The 24,940-nt window shown below is 41.4% G+C and overlaps 1 protein-coding gene across 6 annotated transcripts in view; it reads left to right on the top strand.

Annotated features, from left to right (window-relative positions):
- Nucleotides 1–24,940, top strand: part of SETD9 (SET domain containing 9) — a 437,944-nt gene that overhangs the window by 284,486 nt on the left and 128,518 nt on the right. The window lies entirely within an intron of this gene.

Raw genomic sequence — 24,940 nt, forward strand, 5'->3', positions numbered from 1 at the left:
GGGGGAAGTAAAATTCAAGCTGAATATGCTATATATTCTGGCTGGGTATAGGTGGTACCGTCTACAGCTAGCACTGCACACTGTTGGGTGTTGCAAGATTGTGGACATAACTGAAGAATTCCTTATGGTTATCCTTTGTTTGGGAGGCTATTTTTGCCTGGAAGTTAGCTTTTGAGGACTTGAATAAATCCCCTGATTTAAACTAATGAAAGAGTTTTTGCCCTGTTCATGTTCTGTCCTAATTCTTGACAGGATTTTCTTTCTTTTGTTATACAATCTATTGATATCAGGGGTCCATCAGGACTTTTACAGTTTGACCTAGGTTTATTTTGGTCTGGCACTGCCGATTCTTTGCAGCTGTTTATTTTGTTGCACAGTGCTTTTGTGTACATCTCTGCATAGGCTTCCATATTTTCTGGTTTTGGGAGTGTCTGGAAATTATCTATACTGTCATTTAATAGGAGGTAGTTAGCCCTAGAAAAGTTCTTAAAGGTTTTGGGGTTAGATGAGGGTTCATAGGTAGGCTAATGGCCCCTGGAGCCTTTACAAACCTAGCTCATGGGATTTACCCTGGCATTGTGCCACCCGACCTTAGTTCCCAGTGCCTCTGTCGAGTAGAGTCACTGGAGTGATCCCCGGGGTGAATTTTCTATTTCCCATCCACTCGTCAAGATTTCTCTTGAAGAGGGTCAGTGAGGTGCTCTGTTTGATATGTATGGGAAGTCTATTCCATAGCATGGGCAGTCTCTGGATTATGAACCTGTCCCTCCAGCATGATGTTCTTCGTGTTTCACTGTTGCAGTCATCACACTTGGGGTTATCTGCTTGCAGGTAGCCCTCAGTCGGCCTGAATACCAGAGTCTTGGGATTTCTGTATCGGATGCTGTCACCTCTTCCATGATGTCAGGGGTATAAAACATGCAGCTGACGCCATTACATCAGCTTTTCTTGCCATGCGGGAGCCTGAAGCAGAAGCAGTTTGCAAGTACCGGTCAGCCGCTACCTGAAATTTTCATTTTTCGAGTTTCAAACCTGAGGTCTTCTAAAGCTAAGTACCCCATTGGGGAACCTTTTTTCTTGCTCTAACCGATGTCAGAAAAAGTTAACAATTTTCTTGCCTGTGGAAAGCAAGTACCTCACAGAGATTTTCATTCTTACTGTCACCTGTTTAGGTCCAGACCACAACGTTCCTCACTGTCGGTTTTGTGCCTTGTTCAACGCCCGAACTATTCATCGTTGGGCTATCTTTGTTACAAAATTCTTTCGCTCTCATTCTCCATATTCCGAAATGGCTTTGTTAAGCCTTCCGACTACCGACCTTACGAAAAAATGTAAGGATAAAGACAGACAGACCACATAGGTCCAAAACTGCCAATGACGCTTCCGTTAAGCTAGTCACCAGTTTGCCGGTACTCAGTGAGACGCTTTCACAGCCCCTGATACCAGCTTCTACAGATTTGCAGGCCTCTACTGAGACCCATTCAGAGTCTAGTATGCCACAAGATGCTTCTTTGACTATGGAACCTGCAGATGTCTCTACCTTGGATGGGTCGGAGCCACTGTGCAGGCACCGGCTTCTGAGGGTGTATTCAGGCCTTCTGATGTTCATATTAAACCGACTACTTTGTTTTCGACTAAATCTACTGAATTTTTCTGGCCCAGAATTCGCACTACTCCTAGGAAACCAATGACCAAAGCACATTCTCAAGCTCCCATGCCTCAGAAACAAATGCTTAGAATGGCTGAAGACCTTATTACTTTAATTAGGGGAAGCCAGCCTTCCCCCTCTAAAAGACAAAGAATTGATTTTCCTTCTGATTCTACAGACCATGAGTCCGATGACTCTGACCCCTCCGATTACCAGGACATACCCTTATCCACCTATGAGGGTTCAGATGTAGAGGATTTCTTTTCCTCTGCCTCCCCTCCAGAGGATTTTTTTTTGGTGAAACCTTGTACACCCTAACAGAGCATTTCTGATGGGAATGCCAGGACTACCCTCAGTGAAAGAGACAGGGAATTTCTAGACTTGCCTCAGCACAGGCCTCAAGCTATACCCCCTGTCCTGGATATTGTAGATGATGTCTTCATGGAATCTAGTCTTACCCCTGATACTTTACCTCCAGCTCCAGCTCCTAGAAAGCCTGACAGGTACTACAGAGTACCTGACTCTCACAAATTTATCTTTAAAAATCCTACTGCACATCCAGAGACCATTTCCCAGGGACCTAAAGGTATTAAGGCTACTACAGCCAAAACCCTACCCCTTCGGACACGGACAGGGATTCTAGGGCTTTAGACAGATGGGGTGAGAAGGTATATACCTCTGCAACTCTTGCCATCAGGGCTTTAAATTGCCAGTTTCACATGTTGAAGTACCAGCAACATATTATGGAACTAATTAAAAAATGTTGTTTCCTGATTGTGCAGAAAATAAAGATTTACAAGAGTTAATGCATTCTGCAAACCAAGTTGGTAAACATACTTTGTAGTGTATACACAGTCCCAATGCAGTGCTACTTTCGGTTGAGACGAGGATCTTACGCTAAAAATATGTAAATGCAGACCAAACACCATACGCGTGATCCTCTAATGGCAATAAAACGCTGAGTAATTCAAAATTCAAAGCACGATGATACGCTCAAGTGAACCAAATAAAGCTTTTATTCCATAGAGTAAGCGCTTTCGCCAAAGGCTTCTTCAGACTCTTGTTACAAAATAGAAATTAGGTTTTAAGTATTTCTATTTTGTAACAAGAGTCTGAAGAAGCCTTTGGCGAAAGCGCTTACTCAGCGTTTTATTGCCATTAGAGGATCACGCGTATGGTGTTTGGTCTGCATTTACATACTTTGTAGTGTGGTTTAGATGCCTTAGAAGCATCTTGCAGGGCTGCTATCACTGAGTCTGTTCTGAGAAGGCATGCTTGGCTGAAGGAACAAATCTTGCCAGACCATGTCAAAGCAAAATTACTAGATGCTCCGTTAACTCAAGAATGTTTGTTTGGCATAAAAGCAGAAGAAGAAGAAGTTCTTAAAAAGATGGAGGAAAACGCAAAATCTATGCAAATTGTTAAAGATTTCTTACAGGTGCAGCCACCTAGATTCAGGCATTGGCCTTCAAAAAATTGGTCCTTTCCAGTCCCTCCCAGGCCTTCTCAGTCCAAATCCAGGGACAACAGACCACAAAGACTACAGTCTCAGGGCATACACAGATCTAAACAATGGAGTGCTCCCACCCCAAAAACAGGGAGTGGTAAGCCACCCTGTAATGGAAAAAGCTCACAATGACTTCTCCTGCATCCTTCCCAATCATGCCCAAGTACTTGCACCCCTAGGAGGAAAACTCACCCTACATGCAAAAAAACTGGGAATACATTACCCAGGACTGTTAGGTCTTAAAGTTTGTATCCCAGGGATACAGATTCTACTTCCGTTCATTGCCAACCCCAAGCAGATTGCCAGACCTTCCCCCAAACCAGTGGGCAGAGGCACAAAAGCAAGTACTTTCTCTTCTCAGTATCAGGGCTATTCAACCTGTTCCAACAGAGCAAAGGGACAGGGTTTCTACTCCAGACTGTTTCTGGTGCCCAGAAAAGAAAACTCTTGGCACCCTATCCTGGATCTGTCAGTTCTCAACACCTTCCTGGTGGTACCAAAGTTCAAAATGCTTACACTCCAACAGCTGCTGCCTATGCTAGCCAAGGAGTCCTGGCTTGTCACCCTAGACTTATAAGAAGCTTATCTGCACATCCCCCATAAGGGAATCTTGCAGGAAATAGTTACGTTTCAGGGCAGGCTCTATGCACTATCAGTTCTCTGCACTTCCCTTTGGCTTATCTACTGCGCCCAGGGTATTCACAAAGTGCCTGGCTCCAGCCATTGCATACTGCAGGCAGAGAAATATTCAAATTTACCCATACTTGGACGATTGCCTGATTCAGGTGGACAGTCAGGAATTGCTGCTTCAGCACCTGATATTTATAAAGAGATTCCTAACTTCTCTGGGGTATACCATCAACGAAAAGAAATCACATCTGGTACCTAGCCAAGAAATTGTATTCCTGGGAGCAAGCTTGAGCACAATTTCCCAGATGGCATTAATCACTCCAGAAAAGCAGGTTTATTTGACAAATTACTTCAAACTACTGGCCACCCAAACCCAGCTATCTGCAAGAAAAATACTGCAAGCCCTAGGGTTCATGGCCTCATGCATTCTCCTAATTCCATATGCATGACTGCATATGAGAAAACTTCAATGGTACTTAAAGTCTCTGGTGTCAACATTCTCAGGACCTGGAAACAGTGATTCCAATCATTCCTTGTCTAAGGACAGAGTTCCTTTGGTGGGCAAAGGCCTGCAACCACAACAAGGGACTCCTTTCACTCAACTCCCTGCCACCCAAACCCTGACAACAGACGCATCAGACTGCATAGGGGGTCACATGGCAGGCAAATGCATTCAAGGCAAATGGAGCCCTGGACAAATGCACCTGCATATCAATCAAAAAGAAATGTTAGCTGTGCAGAATGCACTGACAGCCTTCAAATACCTTATCCGTCCAGGACAACTCTTGATAAAGATGGACAACACCACAGTCATGTGGTACATAAACAAGCAGGGGGGAACTCATTCCTACCCACTCTGCAGGTTAGCCATGGCTCTGTGGAACACAGCCTTGAGCAACCAAGTGCACCTGCAAGCTCAATTCCTGTCAGGCAAACAAAATTCACTGGCAGATGACTTAAGCAGAAATCTAATGGACCCGCATGAGTGGAAACTGGAACCCAATTCATTCAAGCTTCTAATCCACAGGTGGGGGACACCAGAGGTGGACCTCTTTGCTTCCCCCCAGAACCATCAATTGAGCGAATTTTGCACCAGAACTCCCCAGAGCCAAGCATGGAAAGTGGATGCCCTATCCTTTACGTGGTAAAACTTCTCAATCTATGACTTCCCCCTCTCCCCTCCTCTCAAAAGTACTACTCAAGATCAAACAGGACAGGCCAAGGGCAATTCTTATTGCACCAGACTGGCCACACCAGCACTGGTACCCACTTTTACGCAGTCTGCAACAGTGCCACCCTGACACCTGCATCAGACCCCCTCTCTGCTGTCTCAGCAGGGGGGCCAGATTTTGTATCCTCAGCTGCAAACCCTGAACCTAGCAGTCTGGCTTATTCCCTGAATACATCACCAGCAACCCTCAGCAAACAGGTGCTGGATGTCATCCTTGGGGCAGGAGGCGTAGTACTAGAAAATCCTATTCAGAAAAGTGGAAAAGATACTGTTCTTGGAGCCAGTCTCAGGGAAAGGACACAGCCGTGTCCACCTTACCTCAAATCCCAGATTATCTGGCAGAACTGCTCCACAAAGGGCTATCCTTCTCATCCATTAAGATTCATGCCTCTGTCATCTCAGCTCATTACAATACTGAGCCACCCCTCTTCTCTCACCCTCTGGTCAAACAATTCCTGTAAGGAGCTAACAATTTAAGACCCCCCCCGAGGAGAGCTCCCACTCTTGCCTGGGACCTTAACGTTGTACTACAGAAGCTCACGCTTCCCCCTTTTGAGCCTACCACTACAGCAGAGTTAAAATTCCTCTTTTGGAAAACAGCCGTACTTCTAGCCATCACTTCAGCAAGAAGAGTGTGTGAGTTACAGACCCTTATGGCTGTGGAACCCTTCATTATCTTCTATGTGGACAGGTTTTCCCTCAGGACTAACCCATCATTTATGCCCAAGGTGGTATCCGGTGTGGCTTTAAACCAATCCATCCATTTACCAACATTTTGTACTAATCCTCAGAATAAAGGGAAAAGGATCCTGCACTCCTTGGACGTGCACAGACAGCTTAGGTTCTACCTTGACAGGACTAAATTCAGAAAATCTGACCAGCTGCTAGTCAGCTTTGCTACAGGGGCAGAGGGCAAGGCCATTTCAAAACAAACCATCTCCAAATGGATAGCACATTGCATCCATTTCTGCTACAAGCACCATGGAAAACCTACCCCACAGGGGATCAGAACCCTTTCCACTAGGGGTACCTCAACCTCTACAGCATTTCTCAGGGGAGTCCCTACCAGGAACATCCTGGAAGCTGCAGCCTGGAGTTCAGTACACACCTTCACCAAGCATTACCACTTACGTATCTTCAAAATCCAGAGCTGGATTTGCTACTGCAATCTTACAAGGCCTGCTAGCCAGCCCTAATACCGTGACTGCCTCCACCCTTCCTCAGCTTTGTGAATCAACCCAAGTGTGATGACTGCAACAGTGAAACATGAAGAACATAGTACAGTTGTGTACACTTACCATAAATGTAGATGTTCGAGTGTATTCAGTGTTGCAGTCCTGTTTACCGTCCCTCCAGCCCCCTGTTTTTTATACACTTTCAACCTATCCTCTTTTTTGGCCATGTCTTATGGCAATGGTATTTACTTTTTATTGGAGGTGATCCACACCTTGTAATTGCTTCTTATTTTGGAGGCTCCTGACATCTGGGGCAAGGAAAAACTGATGTAATGGCATCGGCTGCATGTTTTATACCCCTGACAACTTGACGTGATGGAAGAGGTAACAGCATCCGACGCGGAAATCCCAAGATTCTGGTATTCGGGCCGACTGAGAGCTACCTGCAGGCAGATAACCCCAAGTGTGTTGACTGCAACAGTTAATACACTCGAACATCTACATTTATGGTAAGTGTATACAACTGTACTTTCTGTTGATTGCGGTAATGAGGTTGAGGTCTCCGGAGCGTGTGGTGTGGAGGGTTTGGGATTTCTTTAGCTGTAGCATTTCTAACAGAGCTGACTGAGTCAGACATGGCTTTGTAAGTTCAAGCTTTGTATATATTTCAAAGGAGACTGCTTTAAGATCTGACCTAACCAGTGAGGTCATTACACTTGGGGGAGGGTGCAACACTCCCCAGTATTTGTGAGTACCAGGTCTAGGATATTGGTACCCCTACTGGGAGTGCAGATTAGCTGTTCCAGGGCATTTGCATTGACAAAGTCTAGAAATCTTTGAGCCTGCATGTTAGTGGTCATGCAAGCTTTCAGGTTAATGGAGGGGTTGTTGAAATCACCCATGAGTTTGGTGTTAGGCTGAATAGTAAGAGATTCTAGTACATTTAGGTATGAGGTATAGTTTTGCTGTCTCATGGAGGGAGACCTGTAGCTAGCGGTGGTGGTGCTGCGGTAGCGTTGTCGCCTCACAGTTAGACGTTGCCTGTTCGATTCTCAGTTAGAGCGTCTTCGGTGTGTCGACATGCATGAATGGGCGTTCCTTCATTGAAGGTTGTGTGTTAGGCCAGGCAAGCCAGCACGTAAAAATCTACTGCCAATCATTAGCAGACCGGAGTTCCGCTGTGGCGACCCCTAACCGGGAAAAGCCGAAAGACACAAGTTAGTTGGACATGGAGTAGCTGAAAAGTGTCATATTGTTTGACCAGTCTTCAGGTATGCTTTATTTAGATTGATACACCTCCACCTTTTGACTTTTCACATGCAGTGGGTGGTCTAAATGTATGAAAGGCATTATAGCCTTGCACTGCCAGGGTGCTTTCTGTGGCATTGAACCATGATTTAGTAACTGAATAGATGACAGCATTCTCCAGGGTGAGGAGTGCTTCAAAGGAGTGACTATTTTTGTTGAGACTCCTAGCATTGTGCAGTAATACCCTTGGCTTATCACAAGGATATTTTATAGGATCATGGGAGATTACTAGGCTGTTGGCTCTGAGGCCCTTATAAGCCTAGCCAAGAGTTTACCCCATGTTTAGACAAGTCAGTACCCAAAGTCCCTGTCCAGCAAGGACACAGGTGGAATCCCAGGGGTGTATTTTCTGTTCCCATCCAGTTATTTTGCTATGTTGGAAGGTTTATCTGTTTGGCAGGGCCCAAAAAAAGGCATTATAGGGGTGGATAATGACTTGCCAGTATCCAGAAGTCTAGTGGCGACAGGATAGTTACAGACTATCCTTGGCAAAGCTGCATGGACTTTCAGGCATATTCTGCCAGGCTAACAAATATTGGACCCCCTGGGAGTGACACCAGTAGCTAAGCCAATTATTAAAGTCCATCATTTTCTATTGGTATTGTGGCATCATCCTTGTAAAAAGTACTATGTGATACCCAGAAAAGAGGGCAGATGGCACCCCATCCTCAATCTATCCATTCTAAACACCTTTCTGATAACAAAATTCAGAATGCTCACCCTCCAGCAGCTTCTACCTATGCTTTCCAACGATGCTTGGTTAGCCACCCTAAACCTAAAAGAGGCCTACCCTACACATCCCAATCAGGGAATCATGCAAAAAATGCCTATGTTTCAGGGCAGGATCACTGTACTTTCAGTTCTCTGCACTTCCTTTTGGCTTATCTACTGGTCCCAGAGTTTTCACAAAATGTCTGGCTCCCGCCATTGCTTTTTGCAGACAAAGAAATATTCAAATTTACCCATACTTAGATGATTGCCTGATTCAGGCAGGCAGTCAGGAAAAGCTGCTAAAGCACCTGACCTTTGTAAAGGACCTACTGACCTCCCTAGGGTATACTATCAATGAAAAGAAAACCAAACTAGTACCCACATAAAACATTGTATTCCTGGGAGCAAGTCTGGACACAGCATCCCAGATGGCATTCCTTACAACAGAAAAACAATCCTACCTGACAGCCTACTTCTCTCAACTAGCCACCCAGGACCCAGTTATCTGCAAGAAAAATCATGTAAGCTCTAGGGTTCATGGCTTCTTGCATTCTACTCATTCCATATGCCAGACTGCATATGAGGAAACTACAATGGTACCTAAAAAGCCTTTGGTGTCAGCACTCTCAAGACCTGGAAACTCTTATACCAATGATACCTTGTCTAAGGAAAGATTTTCTCTGGTGGGCAGCAGCATGCTACCACAACAAGGGACTTCTTTTCTCACAACCCCACGCCACCCAATCTCTCACCACAGACGCATCAGACTATGCCTGGGATGCACAGCTGGACGGCAGGTGCATTCAGGGCCAATGGAGCCCAGATCAAATACATCTGCACATTAACCAAAAAGAGATGTTAACTGTTCAGCATGCCCTGACAGCTTTCAGATCCCTACTCTCCCTGGGGCCTCTACTGATCAAAACAGACAACACCACGGTGATGTGGTGTATCTACAAGCAGGGAGGGACTCACTCTTATCCTCTGTGCAGGCTCACCATAACCCTTTGGCACACATCCTCAGCCATGCAACTACACTTGTTAGCACAATTCCTGCCAGGGTCTCTAAACTCTCTGGCAGTAACTTAAGCAGACACCTGCTAGACCCACACGAGTGGCAGCTAGACCAAAGAACTTTCAACCTTGTAACCCAGAAATGGGGCACCCCAAAGGTTCACCTCTTTGCCTCCCACTCCAATCATCAGCTAAGCAAATTCTGCACCAGGGAACCTCACAGCAAGGCCTGGAAAGTGGATGGTCTATCCTTCTAGTGGGTAAACCTGCCAGTCTATGCATTTCCCCTTCCACCACTCATTTCAAGGGTACTGCTCAAAATAAGGGAGGAAAAACGAGGACATTCCTGATTGCCCCAGACTAGCCACACCAGGACAGGTACCCACTGCTGCTCAGTCTGTCACCCCTGCCACCATGCCACCTACCTCAGATCCCAACACTCCTGACCCAGAGGAATGGAGAATTCATGCAGCCCCAATTGCAGACCCTCAGTCTGGCAGCCTGGCTTATTCCCTGACCTCTCCTCAAGCTGCCAGTCTAAGCAAAAAAGTTCTGGATGTTATATGTGAGGCCAGATGCCACAGCAGTAGAAATTCTTATGCTGACAAGTGGAAAAGGTTTTGCACCTGGATCCAAGCTAAGGGAGCCAGAATGGCACAGCCCCTCCCTACCTTTCATCCTGGATTACCTGGCAGACCTACTACACAGGGGTCTATTCTTCCCTTCTATTAAAATTCATGCCTCTACCATCTCTGCTCATTTCAGCACAGAGCCACCTCTTTTCTCACACCCTTTCATCAAACAGTTCCTAAGAGGGGCTAACAACTTGAGCCACCCAGAAGAGCTCCTACCCCAGCTTGGAACCTAAACTTTGTGTTGGAAAAGCTCACCCTGCCCCCCTTTGAACCTGCAGCTTCAGCAGAGTTAAAATTTCTCTCTTGGAAGACAGCCTTGCTTCTGGCCATCACTTCAGCTAGAAGAGTATCAAAACTACAAGAACGTATGGCTGTAGAGCCCTTCATCATTTTCCATGCTGACAGGGTCTCTGTCAGGACTAACCCATCCTTCAAGTCAAAAGTGGTGTCCAGTGTGGCTCTCAACCAATCCATTCATTTGCCACCTTTTTCCCTAACCCACAAAATAAGGGGGAAAGGATTCTGCACTCCCTAGATGTGCACAGACAGCTCAGATTCTACCTAGACAGGACTAAATCTTTTAGAAAAACTGATCAGTTGCTAGTCAGCTTCACTGCAGGAGCAGAGGGCAAGGCCATATCCAAACAAACAGTTTCTATATGGATAGCACACTGCATCCATTTCCGCTACAAACAGCACAGGAAACCTCCTCACAAGGGGTCAGGACACATTCCACCAGAGCAATCTCCACCTCTGCAACTTTCCTCAGAGGGGTCCCCACCAGGGAGATCCTGGAGGCTGCAACATGGACATCTGTTCATACTTTCACCAAGTATTACCACCTCCCTATCTTCTCCAAATCCAGGGCAGGGTTTGCCACTGCACTCTTGCAGGGCATCCTAGCCAGCTCCCAGTCTTTTTGACTGCCTCCACCCTTTTCTTCAGCTTTTGGAATCAACCCAAATGTGATGACTGCAACAGTGAAACACGAAGAACGTAGTACAGTTGTGTACACTTACCATAAATGTAGATGTTCGAGTGTATTCACTGTTGCAGTCCTGGTTTCCCTCCCTCCATCTCCCTTGTCTTCTCTTTCTCTCTCCTTACAATGAATTTTTGATATTTACTTTCTACTGGTGGTGTTCTTCCACCATAACCTAACTCCCTATTGGGGACTCCTGACAGTTAGGGCAAGAAAAACTGATGTAATGGTGTCAGCTGCCTGATTTTATACCACTGACGACCTGACATCAGTCTTGGAGCAACAGCAACTGATGCAGAAATACTAAGCCTCTGGTATTCGGGCCGGTTGAGGGCTACCCTGATAGTGATAACCCAAATGTGATGATTGCAACAGTGAATACACTCAAACATCTACATTTATGGTAAGTGTACACAACTGTACTTTCTGCATTGAATACTGGCTCATAAACAGACTGTTTGTAGGATGAGCTGAGTCATTTAGTATTTTGGTGGCTCTCTTTAGGCTCCTCGATATATAAAGATCCTGGATGTGGGCAGACTAGTGCCAAGTATCCTCTCACCACTCTTTGCAGGGATCTGTGACCGAACAGCTCCCATACCATACCAAAAAGTTGGATGTTAGGATGCTTTTAATTGCTGCTCTGTAAAAGGTGGAAATTGCTGACCATTGTAATTTTGCCTTTTTGAATCTTCTCAGAATGTGGAGACATTGGTGTGCTTTTTTCACTATGTGGTAGGTGTTCCTGGACCAAAAGAGATCATCAGGGATATGAACTTTGAGGAATTTAATACTGCTTACCATTTGAACCGTCTCTCCATTGATCAGGAGCAGTGTATGGGGTGTTTACCTTTTCCTGTAGTCTATGATGATCTCTTTTGTTTTACTTACATTCAGGTTAAGGTTGTTTCTGCACACCAGGCAGTCAGGCAATCAGTGTGTTAACCTCTTCTCTGTATGCACTCTCGTCCTCTCTCCTGATGAGACCCACGACGGTGGTGTCATCAGCAAACTTGACGATATGATTTGTACTGAAGTTTGCTCTGCAGTCATGGGTTAGGATAGTGGATAGTGAACAATAGGCGGCTGAGAAAGCAACCCTGAGGAACACCTGTATTGAATGTTATGCTGCTAGAGGTATTCTTGTCCACACAAACCCTTCTGTGGCCTGTTAATCAAAAAGTCCAGGATCCAATTGCAGATGTGTTAGCTGATGCCGAAATGTACTAGCTTAATGATCATTTACTTAGGGACAACTGTGTTAAATGCTAGCTAAAGTTGATGAATGGCATTCTCACATAGCTGTCCTTGCTCTCCAGATGCTCAAGAGCAAGATGCAATGCAACCACTCTTGCATCAGCCATGGATCTGTTTTCTCTGTAGGCAAACTGTAGGGGTTCAAAAATTGATGGTAGTTCATCAGACATGTGTTTCTTGACTAGCCTCTCAAAACATTTCATAAATGTGGATGTTGATGCAACAGGCCTGAAGTCATTCAAGCTAGAGGTTGAGGCTTTTTTGGGGTAGAGGGATGATACTTGTTACTTTGTAACATGAAGGGACCTTTGCTAGGCCAAGTGAGATGTTAAATATATCCATGAGTACTGAACATAGTTGGTCCGCACAGCTCTTTAACACCTTAACCAAGATATTATCTGAACTGGCCATCTTTCTGGGACTGACTTTCTGTAGCACCCTTTTTACTTCCTTAGGGCTAAGGCTGAGTACTGCATCATACTGCTGTGTGTGTAACCTTTACACAGTTGGGGTGTTCCTCTCCTCTGATCTTCCAAAAAAGGTGTTCAACCTGTCTAGGAAGTCAGTGTTGTCATCACATTGTGCTGGTCTCATTTTATTGTCCATAATTTGTTGTATACCCTGCCACAATGGTCTGTTATCCCTCATGTCCTCAAAGTGGTTTAGTACCTTCCTCCCATATTCCCTCTTAGTCTCTTATACCTTTCTTCAAGTTTGCCTTTCCCAAACTCAAGGCTTCCCTGTCATTTGCCCTGAATGCTGAATTTTGTGCATTCAGAAGATCATATCTTGGGTAAGGTATTAAAGAGCTGGTCCTTTCATGTTACAAAGTAACGAATATCATCCCTCTACCCAAAAAAGCCTCACCTTCCAGCTTGAATGACTTATAAGCCATCGCTTTTGGTTAGCTCTTGTGATGCTGCTTCTGATCTCTGTGACATCATCAACACACTTTATGATGTAAGCCATCAATGCAGTGCTATTTGTGACAGAACTACACAACTCATCAATGTTGAACGCATCTCACCAACATGACCTCAGCAGAGTGGTTTGACGTAGAATACCTCCAGTATTTATCTTTGCATTACTTTGTCAGATGATCCTTTTTTTCATGGAGAAGAGCTCAGAAGCAGATCACTCATTTACCACAAGACTTAGAAAATGTTTCACTATGACAAGATGTAGCAGTTTTTTTTACCATTTACCGGACATAGTGAAAATGTCTGAAGTGTAAGAAAGACCTGAATAATAGAAATGAAGATCAAATTTCACCTATATATTATTGTTTACCCTTTAAATGAGTAAACATATTGTGGTAATAAGACAGTTATAGCATTCTGCTGATTTTGCTGCGCACCTCGGATTGTTGTGAATCATGAGCATGAGCCCAAAGGGTGAGTCTCTTTACTCTCTGCCCATGTGGTAAAAGCTGTGGAGTGTACACCCTTGACTGGCCTGATTCAGTTTTAAACTTGATAGCTTTATTCAATATTTAATTTTTTTGTTCCCATTTTATCCTGTTTAAGGCCACACGGTTGCTGGAGCTTGCTGGCAGGCAGTGGGGCTAAAGGCATACATCCAATCTTGGAGAGAAAAATAGTCATTTTTTCAGCATAAATTTTCAGGAAAAAAATGTATGTATCTTTAAAATATTTTCTTGTGTGTGGCATTTAGATACAGTGGCAAGGAGCCAAGTTACTCCATCAGTGAGTCTGATGTTTGAATGTGGGGCTAGAAAAACAGATAAGACTGACTAGATTCACAGATTCATAGATTCACAGGTTCATAGGCTTGGTGAACATGCTGATAACCTTTTGACCGTCAAGGAGTTTGAAGTTCCAGATCTCATGGTGCTTTTTCAATAGCATGAGAGTCTTTCAGATTCTAAGTTACCACATTTAATGGTACAGTTGATATTATTTTTCAGTGATTCTTAGTGTCCTTTTTTCTTGTCCTAAACAAAGGATTCCAAGGAATATGGGGCATTTTACTAGTGTGTATTCATAGATTTATTGTTACTAGGCTAATGACCCGGAGGGTACCTTTCTAAGCCTAGCCAAATTTTCCTGAAAGAAAATGATGTCCTGTGTCTGAATAGGACATTGAGAGCCAGGCATTTATAAGCTACCTCTGTCTATAAGGGACATGGGTGGCAGGCACGGTGTAAATTTCCTTTTCTCCATCCACTGGTCTAGCATATATGTATGTAGCATGGTATGTCAGGCTAAGAAGGTGATACGATGCAGAGAAGAGTGAGTGAGTTGCTGTATTTTTTACTATAAGACAAGCCCTGAAGACTTTTAATTCTTTTAGTGAGGAATCTTTGTACGTTCTCAGATTACACCAGGTATCATGTGAGTAGGTTACAGAACAGTGTGCAGCATTCTATAGTTGGTATAATAGGAGTTGTTTACAGAGGGATAATTTAGCTCTCAGGCACAGCTCTTGACCCCATAGACTATTAGGTGGGTGGGCAACTTTTTTTTTACCATTTCCTCAACGTTTAGCTGATGCTCATCAATAATATATAAAGGTTGCAGATTTTTTTGTTAAATAAAAGAATGCTGATTTTTTTTTTTTACAACCAAGGCAAGGCCATTTCAGTTCATGTGTAAAGTTGAGTGTTTAAAAGGGCATATCATAAGGGTTAAGGACAGTGCTCTAGAGTTTTCAGTCATCTGCATGATTAATGAACCAAACAATGGAGTCAGATCTGATGTATGAGAAAAAATGCCATTTAGTAGTAGCTCCAGGACAGAGCCTTGAAGGACTCCACTGGTGAGAGGTGATGAGGAGTATAGGAGTCCTCATATTCTTACTTACACAAATTGTGGACCCAAAGTATTATGGCTTTATTTTTTCTTTGTGGTTTCTGTTCGCATGGTTGCTGTCCATCTAACCTCCCCTTAATCAGGCATGTCCTATTCGATCCTCAACAACAAAGATTCTGACCAGTGTTAGGACAACAGCTGTCTGGAGATGCCAGCTTTCTGACAGGCATGAGGGCACTTTGTGCCTTCAATAGCATCCTGACAGTGAAAGTAACAGCCTAACCCACCCCTGTGTGTGTGTGTGTGTGGGGGGGGGGGCATGTGGTTTGCATCATTACTGAGTTCCACAGTCCCTTCTCGATGTGAGTGTATGATTCCACACGCTTGGGTTGAAGACTGCTACCAGGCAGTGGCTTGGTGGGGCTAATGCCTGCCCCTAGAACACACATTTGCCTCATTGTTTATCTTACATTGAATCCAAGCAATATGCAGCCTTCTCCCACAAGATGGGCATATTCATTTTCCTGCTGACTCTGTTAGGCACTCATTCTGCTAAATGAACCCAGGTTACCTTGGCTGTAGTTACGGCATTATTCTGTATGCCTCTGGTTTCGGCTATTATGGCTTTTCTTATCTTTAAGATCCCTGAAGCTAGGTATATGATTCTTTTGTTAGATATAGAGTCAAATGCTTTAGCCATGTAAGATACAGAGACAGTTGATCCATCATTTAGGGTGACAGTCACTCCATCAGTGAAATGTATAAATTAAGCATACAGGATCTACTTGAACAAAACAGTTCTTGGTTTGGACATGGAGTAGTAGTTTTCCTTTGTCTGCCTAAATAAGTTCCATATAATCCTGTTATCTTGCACAATATGTTATGAGGTTAATATTTATTCTGATCAGTGGAAGGGCCTTCCTTGTGGACCGGGACTACAGTAATCTACTTCCAAATATCAGACACATCACCACTTTTTAAAACTACTCAATTAAGAATATGAGTTAGCAAGTATGCTAGGCTATTTTTGATTGCACAAGTTAAGCATTGTGTTATCTCATCTGGTACCATGGAATTAGTGTTTCTGAACTTACCTGGAGGCACAGGTTACCACTTTGGAGGTACTTTTGGGAGGAATTGTGTTGCAGAGAGGAAGGGTGGATGACTTTAAATTTGCTCTAAATCTGTACATTAGTTTTAAACAAATGTGTTGGCTATTTTGAAATGATGCCATTTTGTTCTAGCAGACTGTATTATTGTTCCTTTCCATTCCTTTTTTTTTGTGGGTATGGCTGTAGAATACCTTATTATTGTCACTTGTTCTAATGGCAAGTTTTACATTGAATGAAGCTTTGCTTCCTTAGATTGCTTTTGCAGATTCACTTTGGATGAATTTGACATTAGCTTTGCTGCTTTGAGCTGGCAATACAGCGGCAGAGAGCTATAAATGTTCGCCAAAAAGCTGGGGGGTGAAATATGGTAGCGGTTGATTGATGCAGGAGGATTGCTTAAGAGGAGGGTTATAAATTATCAAGAAAGTGCCGTGTTCTTGTGTTGACAATATAGAAGGTGGATTAACACATTACAAAATTGTAATGTGCTATTTATTTTGATCTGGAGTGGAGTACATCTTGCCCACAATTTGTTTATTTTGTTCTACTTTTGAAAGATTGACTTATGAAAATATGTAACCCCTTCCACACTTAGTAAGCCAAACTAAGTAGAAAGTATGTAACCAGCTACTTGTGGAATGCAGCATAGGACTGTGAGCCATATTTCTGTGTAGCAGTACATACCATGATTCCCTCAAAGGCAAGGTAAACCTGTAGGCAGTTTAGTCTTTTACTTAGGCTGCAGGCATTGATGAGTCCCACCTTCAGTCAATTGCTCTCTGTGGAGTTTATCCAGGAATGTCTATTATTTTTTCTTTCCTCACAGCTGACCATCAGCTGCCACTGGTGCCTGTCCTTGTCCTCTGTGTCACTGGGCTGTCTTATGCTGCTGGACTTATTCTGAGCCATGCCCAGGGACAGTGATGGGATTGGGCTATTCCAGCATAGTGTCATATTGCCATTGAACTTTTTTCTCTTATGTCTTAATGCTCCCGTTCCCCTGCATGCTCACCTGTAGATGTCTGACTGGTGGGTATGCAAAAATATCCAGGTAATTGCCCTCAAGGATAGGCATGTCCATCTATATATATATATATATATATATATATATATATATATATATATATATATATATATATCTTAGGAATGGCCATTAATTTTGATGCGTCTAAATAGGAATGTAGGAGGAAGTAAAGACTCTATTTAGTGCACTCAGCCCTTTAGCGGAGAGGTGTAGCCCATCCCTTCCAAAATAAGTCTGAACCTCATCCATTTCCTCTCTGCAGAGAGGCAATGAATCCCCCTGAATCAGCACCGTGAATGTAGTCAATTGGTAATCTTTATTTTATATCTTGGTGTCATCGTCATCTGAAGGAAAAATGTCATTAAATGCAAAGGATTTGCCAGAATGGGCTAGGGCATTCACAAAATCCTCCACGTCTTGGACAGTGAAGTTTAGTGGTACTGACATACAGTGGACTCACCCCTGTTAAAATGCCATGTTTTTGTGATATAAAAATGAGACCACAATAAATCATTTCAAAACTTTTCCCACCTTTAATGTGACCTATAACCTGTACAATTCAATTGAAAAACATACAAATATGTTAGGGGAAAAAATATAAAAAATAAAAAATGTACAATAAGCTGGTTGCATAAGTGTGCACACCCTTAAACTAATGCTTTGTTGAAGCACCTTTTGATTTAATTACAGCATTCAGTCTTCTTAGGTATACACCTGCCATCAATTAGAGAGACTTACCCCAAATGAAGTTCAGCTGTCCTAGTAGGATTTTCCTGACATTTACTCAGTTGCCTGCTACAGCAAAAGCCATGGTTTACAGAGAGCTTACAAAGCATCACAGGGATCTAATTATTGAAAGGTATCAGTCAGGAGAAGGGTACAAAAAAATTTCCACAACATTGGATATACCATGGAACACAGTGAAGACAGTCATCAAAAAGTGGAGAAAATATGGGACAACAGTGATATTGCAAAGAACTGGACGTCCCTCCAAAACTGAAGAAAAGATGAAAACTAGTCAAGGAGCCTGCCAAGAGACCTACAGCAACAGGGAAGGAGGTGCAGGAATTTCTGGTAAGTACTGGTTGTGTACTACATGTGACAACAGTCTCCCATATTTTCCACATGTCTGGACTATGGAGTAGGTTTGCAAGACAGAAGCCTTTTCTTATACAGAAAAACATCCAGGCCTGGCTAAAATTTTCAAAACAATACATCAAATCTCCCAAAAGCATGTGGGAAAATGTGATATGGTCTGATGAGACCAAGGTTGAACTTTTTGGCCACAATTCCAAAAGGTACATTTGGCGCAAAAACAACACTTCACATCACCAGAAGAACACTATCCCCACGGTGATGCACAGTAGTGGCAGTATCATGCTTTGCAGTTGCTTTTCTTTAGTTGGAACTGGGGCTTTAGCCTAGGTGGAAGGAATTATGAACAGTTCCAAATACCAGTCACTTTTGGCCCAAAACCTTCAGGCGTCTGCTAGAAAGGTGAAGACAAAGAGGAATATCACCTTTCAACATAACAATAACCCTAAGCATACATCCAAATCAACAAAAGAATGGCTTCACCAGAAGAAAATTAAAGTTTTGGAATGGCCCAGCCAGAGCGCAGACCTAAATCCAATAGAAAATATGTGGGTGACCCGAAGAGGGCTGTGCACAAGAGATGCCCTCACAATCTGACAGATTCGGAGCGCTTTTTCAAGGAAGAGTCAGCAAATATTGCCAAGTCGAGATATGCCATGCTGAAAGACTCCTACCCAAGAAGACTGAATGCTGTAATTAAATCAAAAGGTGCTTCAACAAAGTATTCATTTAAGGGTGTGCACACTAATGCAACCAGCCTATTGTACATTTTTTTTTTTTTATGTTTTTCCACTAACAGATTTGTTTTTCTATTGAATTGTACAGGTTCTAGGTCACATTAAAGGTGAGAAAAGTTTTGAAATTATTTATTGTGGTCTTATTTTTTTATATCACAAAAACCTGGCTTTTTAACAGGGGTGTGTACACTTTTTATATCCACTGTATGTAGCTGCAAAGTCAAAATCATTATAGGAACTGTAGGTATAGTTAATGGCATTATTGATGTCCCTACGCTTAACTGCAGGGAGACGGGACATTGTAATTCTGCAGATCCACTGCATCTTATCATATCATTACCAGTTACAAGGGTTTTTTAGTCTGTTCTGTCTTCATTTTAAGAATGGATTTAGCAGCTGAATTATTGTTTCTTTGTGACTTGTGCCTAGTGATTTTGTGTGTGTGTGTGTGTGTGTGTGTGTGAGTGCTGTGTGCTGATACATTGTACATGTTCAGTAGAACTAGAGGAGTTGGGAGGGTGATTAGGCTATTTCCACAGAATAGGTTTTCAATAACAGTGACTCATCAGATAGCACACTCAAAGTTGGTACAGAAGGCTGTGGGTTCTATTCCAACACCAGGTAGATAGATTGCTGACACTTTAGTGCTACATAATGGGGGATCTTAACTTCTAATGGATTTGTACTATGGATTAGATGTTAAACTGAGGTCCCATCTGCTTGAATTGGTGGAAGCTCACATGGATTTAAAAGATACCATAGCACCTATCGAAAAGAGTTGGGGAGATTTCCCAGTTGTGTCTTTCGGCTTTTCCCGGTTAGGGGTCGCCACAGCGGAACTCCGGTCCGCTAATGATTGGCAGTAGATTTTTACATGCTGAGTTGCCGACTCTGATGCACAACCTTCAACGAAGGTATGCCCATTCACGCATGTCTCCACACAGAAGATGCTCTAGCTAAGAATCGAACAGGACAATGTCTGACTGTGAGGTGACAACACTACCGCAGCACCACCACCGCAGTTGGGGAGATTCCCCAGTGCTCTGGCTAAACTTTCCCTAGTAGTATAAATACCACATGGGGTCTCTCTTGAAAAGAAGCCACTAGTCTAGTGGGACTAATCCGGTCAGCAAAGGACATATTTAAATAAAAAAAAAGTTCTACTGTTCTAGAGTTGTACTGACCATTCTATGTGTGCAGAAGTTTATTTACTAAACTTTCCCTAGTAGTATAAATACCACTTGGGGTCTCTCCTGAAAAGAAGCCACTAGTCTAGTGGGACTAATCCGGTCAGCAAAGGATATATTTGAATAAAAAAAGTTCTACTGTTCTAGAGTTAGAGGGTTTTGTACTGACCATTTTATGTGTGCAGAAGTTTATTTATTTGTCTTTGTTGACCACAAAAGTCTGACTGGGCAGCGTAGGCCTGGGGCGAAAAGCCACAGCACAATTATATGGATTAGTACATATTCAAGTTACTTTTTTTTACAGTTTCCTTTGGATGTAATATTATATTGTTGTATTTTAGAACAAAGATGTACAATTCGGTAAGTTGTCAAAGAAAATTAAGTTGTATAATTAAAGGAAAAAGTAGGTTTAAATCATTCCTATATAAAGTTGGAATTGTATCATGATCAGATGAAAGAGAATACATTTTGTGTGTGACACATACAAAATGCAGCCTAATGACAGTATTCGTACGATTAGACTGTAGAAATTAAGTTTGAAGAGTATGACATAATACAGAGTGGTGTTGTAAGAATTATTATTGTAAGGAGAAAGATGTGTTGTTCATGTTAATGTGTAGAAAGACATAACAGAAAGATTTAAGATGATTATGTGCTATGACATGATAGAAATTTAAGGATATTGAGTAGAGGGAATATAGGTAAGAGGGATAAGAAATTAGAAAGGGCTTGTAGGAATGTTTGTCTTTATTTTAAGTAAATATCTGCCATTCTCACACCTTCATATATTTGCAGTGTTCAGGTCTAGGGGCCATTGAGGAATGTATTTATCCAAATCCTAGGGATTATTTGAGTGATAAAATTATTCCTTAGACATGTGTTGCTTTGTGTTGTGATTAACACAAAAGTTGACATCGTTATATTTGTACGTTTTTGGGTCAGACAACACAGATTAAATACAGATTGTAACACCTCGTCTTTATATACTTTATATATAGTAATTGCTTTGCCCCAAAAATGTCTGTAATATATGGTAAATAATTTATTTTTTTTCTTCATTTCTGTGTAGCACAAATCCCAATTAGATAGAATTCATTTAATTAACTGTGTCTGGAGAGACTCGGTTCTTTTCAATTATTTCCTAGTGAAAATACAAAATTAATTATTGTATTCCAGGATCAGTTGTATGTTAGTAGTATATAAAGTAACAAGACATGATTGAAACCTCAAATGTATAGATTTAAACAATAAGCCTAATTGAGTTAGGGCATGCATTCTATTGTTGACAGAAGTGTGAGGAAATATGAATACCCTGATCCATATATGAAGTTGCAGCTTTAAGAATTTGATTATCTGATATTCATGTTTTTTGATTTGAGGTTTGCCAAAGTACATTACATTACATTTGTTATGGCTAAATTGAAGGCTGGCAACTTTTGCCCAGTCAGAGAATACGGTTTTATTAAAGTTTAATACATCTTCTGAAGTACCAGTACACCCTGTGTTACAGTCACCAACCTACTAGGCATACCAACAGTGTCTGTTAACTGGGCTAGTACAAAGTACCAGCTTGAGTAGAAAAGCCCCCCAGGACAGAGCCTCGCAGTACATGAAATACATTGAGTCTTACCATATAGCCACTTGTTAATCCAATTCATTAATTAGGGATTGTATTTATACTTCTCTAATACTTGATGTATTGAGGAATGCAAAAGACAGTTGAATGCTTTGGCTAGATCCATATATATATGAACATTGTGCATAGGCCTTGCCCAGTTACTTGGCTAACTGCTTCATAACATTCTACCAAGTTGGTGAAGGTGGGCTTACCTATAGTAAAACCTTGATGGTATAAATTGCGTACTACTGAATGATTATTAGGATCTAGTAAAAGATTCAGTAAGCATCTTTTATAGCATTTGCAGATCAAATGAAAAATGTCAGACTGACTGGAGGGTAATTAGATATTTCCAACTTATTAGTATTTCTATGACTTGGTGTCATTTTAGACTTCTTCCTCGACAGTAGTAGAAATCAGTAGTATGTTAAATATTGTGAGTAAGACAGAGTATACTTCCATCTGAATTATTGTTAAGAGTTATTGCCGGAATATTTTCAGGACCTATATATTTAGTAGAACTTACCCTTTTTAGTGTGTTTATCAGTAACATACATATTTGGTATTATTAGGCAGACTGTTGAGTCAGTGGAAACTAATGAAAGTATACGGACAGTATATGAAACTGTCTTCACTGATTCTGAGAAGTAAGAATTTAAATGAGCTGAACATCTCTCTTGTATCAATAATAATTTCATTATTGAGATAAATTCCTGATATTGAGTTCCACTATATAGTACAAAATATGCTATATTTATAATTTTTCTTATTTATCATGTTAGTTGCTGATTTGGACTCAAAAACTTGTTTTGGTGGATGCAGTCTTGCCCTTAGTTTTTTTTTTTTTTGGTATTTTGTTTAACTGCATTTTGTTCCAGGCTGTTCTGTCCTTTTTGTATTTTTTTTTAAAGTAATGTTTATTTTTCCTATAAATGTTATGTACATTTGTTCCACACCAAAAAAGAAAATTGTGAGTTTTAACTTTATTAGTAAAAGACAATATTATTTCAGTAGAATTATTCATCAACATCTGTTTCAAGTGTAGCATCCCACTTTTCAATCTTTAAGATTTCTAGAATATTTACATAGTTACTTTTATTAATGTTGAAGTTTTTCTTTTGCTGAGGTACAATGATTTAATATTAGACATTATCGTGCAATGGTCTAAACTGCTTAATGGTTGACTAATACTTACACCTGAAACACAACCAGTACTGTTAGTAATAACTCAAGAACTGTATTTGTCCGAGCAGCTTCCTGTATCATTTGTGTAAGATTACAAAAACAGGCAATGTCTAAAAATTCCTGCTCAGTGTTCCTATGGAAGGAGTAAAGGTTCCAGTTTATCTGAGGGTAGTTCAGATTACCTATCAAGATCATGTTTCAGCTGTACACGTTTCCAGGTGAATGAGCTAGCTGTGGTGAATAGATATACTCATAGAGTGTTTTCTATAAGTACATGTTATTCTGATACAGTTCTCTCGTGGAGGTATTTACAGAGTCAGTGGTTTCATGATGTTAATTGAAATAATGCTGAATGTTAGAATGTTTCAGACTAAAAGTAATACTGTCCCCTCCATTATTTCCTGACCTTAGACACTCAACTTTGGTGTAAATAGGGAATATAAGATTTTGTAAATTCCATGCTTCAGTTATAACTGCTACTTGAATTTTATCTGGAAGAGGTGTATATTCCAATTCTTGACCTTTGTTACAGATGCTATGGGCACTACAATAATAAACTGTTATAGTGTTATTGAGTCCATTGTTTTGATCCATCTATTCCCTTTTTCCCATTTTTGCACATGGGGTTGGGGATGTCACCTTAAATAGTGACAATAATCTTGAGCCAAGGTTTACACCACCAGGTGGCTAGCTGTGCAGAGGTTATTCTTCCATACTACACACATTGACACCTGTGGTCAATTTAGTGTGTTCAGTCCACCTACTGCATGTCTTTGGAATGTGGGAGGAAACTGGAGCACAGCGAGGACATGCAGTGCTTGCACAGAAGGTGAGAATTGAAAAGAGGAACCTTTTGCTGTGAGGTGACAATGCTATCCACTATACTACAACTACTGCGTTGCCCTATTAAGTCCATTGTTTCTTGTTGTATTATTTCCTGTGAATTGGTACATTTTAAAAAAAAAGTTTAAATTTTGCTTACTTTAAAGAAACCACCATAGTGATTTTAGCAGAGATTGTCTTTGGCATACATGCTGCTGTAATAAATTAATTCTTACCAGTAAGTTGCGTGTTCCACAGAGTATACACTAAATAACTGCTTTACCCAGGTCTTAAATAGGAAAGCTTTCAAATACATGTAGTCAGTCCATCTTTGTAATGGGATAATTTCCCCAAATGCTACTGTTTTCCTTCTGGTTTCTAAGATATCTAGAATGTCAAGTACAGCATTTTTCATATGATTCACTGGGGAATAGTTAAGATCATTGGTCCCACAGTAAATATTAAATGAAGTATAATTGATATTCCCTTGTAAGACCTTATTTAAAAAATGAGGGTTAGCATGCCTGGCAGCAAAGAATTTTTTATTCTTAGTCTATTAATATTGCTTTATTTACATCTTGGAATCTTCATCATAGAATTTTATAGTACCAAGACTTCCCCTTTGGTGTATTTATTTGTAGTGTCTGGGCCAATAGCTACCTTAGTGCCTAATGAATCCAAATTGTAGTTTACTAACAGGTCACTTTTTGTTAGTTAAACAAGGAGTTTTTCAACAGCAAGGGGATCATCCTGAGATAGTGATTTGATGTTTTTAGTGACATATTGGAAAACCAAACTATTAAGTAATTCCGTATCATTCTGGGATATACTGTATATATATTTTTGTTTAGAATGGGTGGAACAGATTAAGCCTTCTAATGCCCTTCATTTTTCATTTCCTACCAAACTATTAAGTAATTCAGTATCATTCTGGGATATACTGTATATATATATATATATATATATATATATATATATATATATATATATATATATATTTAGAATGGGTGGCCAGATTAAGCCTTCTAATGCCCTTCATTTTTTTATTTCCTATCAGCCTAAGTTATTCTTCTTGGGATTGACTAAGCTCATTGCATGTTCATTTTATCACAGCTTTCTTAACTGTAATAATTCCAGAGTATAGAACTGGGGGAGGACTTTCTGATTTGAGACACGCTTCCACTGCTTTTGTCATAAACTGTTACATTAGTTGCCTCAGAATCAGAGTCAAATGAGTTGTGTAGTTATTGTAAGTCAACTAATTTAGATCTCAGCAAATCTGGATTACCTG

The sequence above is a fragment of the Protopterus annectens genome, chromosome 2.part2 (assembly GCF_019279795.1).
Source record: "Protopterus annectens isolate FY-2018-M chromosome 2.part2, PAN1.0, whole genome shotgun sequence".
NCBI lineage: Eukaryota > Metazoa > Chordata > Ceratodontiformes > Protopteridae > Protopterus > Protopterus annectens.